We start from the raw sequence: 4,455 nt of genomic DNA, 5'->3' as shown, positions 1-4,455 counted from the left end.
GAGTGGATGTTTTAAAAAAAAAACCATGAGCATGTGTTACATTTAAAATAAAATACTGATCTGAAAAATGCCCCCCAAGATCCCTTTAAATTTTTACATCTCCTAGTACATTTGAAAAAAAATTCCATTTATAAAAATTTGATTTATTCACTTTTTTCTGGAGCACATCTACTGTATTAAGGTACACCAATACAGTTAAATGGCCAGTGGGTTTCTACAAGGACTGTCTTCTCCACCGGCCATTTCCTCTGCTGTGGAGACTAACAAGTTGCCAAGAAGTTAGAGCCTCCCAACCTAAGTGGTTAAAAACCTTTCAACACCCTCAGTGCAATCAGGCTCATTTGGAATGAGTCTGTGATTACAAAAGAGTGTTTGAGGACTGTCCCATTTTGGATTAGCAGATGCAGGCTCCTAAATCTGATTGATCATTGTAACCCCTGGGGCGCTCTTTTAAAAAGATAAACTCTTTATTGCTTATCCTCCATTCTGACCCGGTAAGTCAAGGTCGGTGCCCTGAATCTTTTTTTTCTTTTTCTTTCTTTCTTTTTTTTAATTCTCAAGAGCTAGGTTAAGGAACTCCTGTGTTGCATTGTGGCAACTCTTTCTTTTTTCTTAGAAATTACTATGCAATGGTGCAAGTCTTCTCTAGAATGGGAGTCCCTATTTATTGGCTCAGTAACTGGGAACATGTTTACAGTTGCCAGAAAATTGACATGCAGAGGGAATGCGAAAGTGAGGACAGTGTTCCCTAAGCTTCTCCAATAGGGAGCTTCAGTCACAGAGAATGCCTTCTAAAAGATCACAGTTATGACATCTGTTGAGCTAAGATTTGGAGGAGGCAGGGCTGATGAGAGCTGTTTGAAGCAGCACTTTCCAACACTCTAAACACACACAGTTTGTCAAGGCAGTCTGCGTGGAAGTAGGGGCCCTTGCTGAACTAATTTCCTCTAATGTGTAGCTTTGCCAAAGCTTCCCTTGTGGTTCACTTAACAGAGGTGGACATCAGTCTTGGAAGAAACTGTTTGGTCTTGAATGTAGATATCTTTTCCCCTCCAAACTATCTAAAATATCATCCAGAGTTTGGTTCAAACTGGGCTTGGAGAACTGCCTATCAAGACCTTTGATTGTTCCCCTCACCCTCACCCCCCTGGAGACTTAATCTGCTTTTCTTTGGCTCGTATTCATTTAAAACAAAAATTATGCTTTCATACCGAAAGAATTGTGCTAGCTTTGCCTGCCTCTCCAGATTAATCTCTCACTGCCCCCACTGCTTTTGTACCCTTGGCTCTGACCTGAACTGCTTGCAGTTCCCTGAATGCTCCAAGTTACTCCATACTCTATGCCTTCACCTGTGCTGTTCCTTTGCTCTTCCTTGCCTTTTTTTGGCTTGGCTAACTCCTATCCTTCAACTCCAAACTCAGTATCTCTGCACCGTTCTGGTCTCATCTTTTTTTTTTTTTTTTAATTTATTTAATTAATTCTTTTTTTTTTTGGCTGCGTTGGGTCTTCATTGCTGCGCTCAGGCTTTCTCTAGTTGCAGCGAGCGGGGGCTACTCTTCATTGCGGTTCGCGGGCTTCTCATTGCGGTGGCTTCTCTTGCTGCGGAGCACGGGCTCTAGGCATGTGGGCTTCAGTAGTTGTGGCTCGTGGGCTCTGGAGCACAGGCTCAGTAGTTGTGGCACGCAGGCTTAGCTGCTCCACTGCTTGTGGGATCTTCCCGGACCAGGGCTTGAACCCGTGTCCCCTGCTTTGGCAGGCGGATTCTCAACCACTGCACCACCAGGGAAGCCCTGATCTCATCTTTAATAATTATTTTGCCCTCTAAAAATTCTATGTCTTTGTTTATATTTGCACAAAATATCTCTGGACAATTATTAGATATTAATAACAATTGTTTAGGCAGTTGTATGGCTGGGAAACAAGGGTGGGAGGAAGATGCTTCATTGTACATACACTGTTTGTTCCTTTGAACTTTTGTACTATGTAAATTTATACCTATTCCAATCAATACAATTCAAATTTAAAAACAATAACAAATCTCACAGAAGAAATTCTATTCTACGCTCTTCTCAGATTAACAGCTTTTAGGCATATTTCCAAATCTGTCTCTCAAAAAAATCTTAATTTTTAATTTCACAAGTAATATGTAAATTCTCTCCATTATAAATGCCAATGCAAATTAGTCTTTCTGCCACCAGGCTTCCCTGACATGATACTCATGTAATTTCCATTCTAATCTTATATATGTTTTGAGTATTAAAAAAAAAATCTCCAGGGTGTATTACAAACCTGAAGAGGGTCAGTTGTTTACAAAATGTGGACTTGAGTTGCTTTTAAATTAATAATGTTGGGTTTTGCTGAAAGGGTTCATTAGGGTGACAGCTGTCCCAGTTTCCCCAGAACTAAAAGGGTTTCCAGGATGTTGAACTTTCAGTGCTGAGACTGGGGATGCCTGATCAATTAGAATGGACACTGGCCCAAAGAGAAGGGATGCTTGATGTAAAACCCCACACTGAGTACTGGTGCATGGCAACTGATCACTAGCCCTTGTTTTATAGCTTTTATCATCTTTCCAGAAGCATTGTTCATCAACTCTATGACACTTCTAAAAAAACTTTAACTTCTGCTTTAAATTTCATAATGAAATAAGTGGCATAAAGAAAGGATTTCTATGACATTTGATGCTATTATGTTCTTAACTGAAGTTGGGAGATTTATCACCTTTAATGGTGCATGCAAAGTAAATCTTATTTTTAACTTTAGGCCCCAAAAGAAAATATACCATTCTGACATATTTGTCTGAAATAGTCCTGAATGAGGCCAGCTGACTGAAAAAAAATGGCAGCCCTTTCAAAAGGTGAAAGTAACTCTCAGTAAGGGTGAAGTCTGGACTCTATATGAGGTCAGAAAAAAATATCTAAAATTTAGAAATAGGAGAGATATTGCTGGATGTTCTTTAGTGCAGTGTTAGATTGACTTTACATTGTCAAGGACATTTCATAACTCATAGGAGGCAGAGATTTTGTAGATTTTTGTCTGATACGGTTTAGCTAGATGAAATTAAATTCTATCTGGTAGAACAGAAGACCATAAAGGGTACAATTTATGATCTTGCTGGACATTAATCAATTCTTCAAAAAAAAAAAAAGAGGTAAAATTCACACAACATAAAATTAACCATTTTTTAAAGTGTGCAATTTAGTCGTATTTAGTACATTCAGAATGTTGTGCAACCATCACCTCTATCTAGTTCTAAAACATTTCCATCACCCCAAAAGGAAACTCTGTACCCATTAAACAGTTAATCCCCATTCCACCATATTCCCAGCTCCTGTCAACCACTGATCTGCTCTCTGTCTCTATGAAGTTGCTTACTCTGGACGTTTCATGTAAATGGAATCACACAGTATGTTGCCTTTTGTGTCTGGCTCCGTTCATTTAGTATGTTATTGAGATTCATCCATTTTTTTAAAAAATATTTATTTATTTATTTTTGGCTGTGCCGGGTCTTCGTTGAGGCACGTGGGATCTTCTTAGTTGTGGCATGCGGGATCTAGTTCCCTGCCCAGGGATCGAACCTGGGCCCCCTGCATTAGGAGCTCAGAGTCTTAGCCACTGGACCACCAGGGAAGTCCCGAGATTCATCCATGTTGTAGCATGTATCAGTACTTCTTTCCTTTTTATGGCCACGTAATATTCTACTATATGGATAGCTCACATTTTGTTTACCCATTCCTCTGTTGATGGACCTGTGGGTTGTTTCCACCTTTTGGCTATTGTGAACAGTGATACTGTGATCATTCTCATGTAAGTGTTTGTTTGAATACCTGTTTTTAATTCCTTTGGGTATATACCTAGGACTGGAAATGCTGGACCATATAGCAATTTTATTTTTAAGTTTTTGAGGAAGCACTAAACTGGTTTCCATAGGGGCTACACCATTTTACATTTCCAGCGGCAACATGCAGGTGTTCCAATTTCTCCATATTCCTGTCAACACTTATTTTCCTTTTCTAGGGGTTGTGGCCAACCTAGTGGCTGTGATCTCATTGTGGTTTTAATTTGCATTTCCCTAATGACTAATGACATTGAGCATCTTTTTACGTGCTTGTTGGCCATTTGTATGTTTTCTTTGGAGACGTCTGTTGAAGTCCTTTGCCCATTTTTAAACTGGGTTGTTCATCTTTTTGTTGTTGAGTTTGTAGGTATTCTTAATATATTCTGGATATTAAATAAACCCCTATAACATATATGATCTGCAAATATTTTCTCCCATTTTGTAAGTTGTCTTCTCACTCTCTTGATGAAGTCCAATTTATTTCTTTTTGGTTATTTCTGTTGCTTGTGCTTTTGGTGTCATAACTAAGAAACCACTATCAAATCCAAAGTCATGAAGATTTACTCCTATGTGTTCTTCTAGGTTTTATAGTTTTAGCTCTTTAGGTCTTTGATCCA

At 39.0% G+C, this 4,455-nt stretch overlaps 1 non-coding gene across 1 annotated transcript; it reads right to left on the bottom strand.

Annotated features, from left to right (window-relative positions):
* Nucleotides 1-3,557: 3,557 nt before the first annotated feature.
* On the bottom strand, nucleotides 3,558-3,630 carry TRNAR-CCU (transfer RNA arginine (anticodon CCU)). Its single transcript has one exon. It is a non-coding gene; the product is annotated as a tRNA-Arg (tRNA).
* Nucleotides 3,631-4,455: the final 825 nt, after the last annotated feature.

Source organism: Aethalodelphis obliquidens, unplaced genomic scaffold (genome assembly GCF_003676395.1).
Source record: "Aethalodelphis obliquidens isolate GAN/ISIS:26980383/991018 unplaced genomic scaffold, ASM367639v1 scaffold22, whole genome shotgun sequence".
In the NCBI taxonomy this organism is placed as follows: Eukaryota; Metazoa; Chordata; class Mammalia; order Artiodactyla; family Delphinidae; genus Aethalodelphis; species Aethalodelphis obliquidens.
This window is presented reverse-complemented; position numbering and strand designations above follow the sequence as displayed.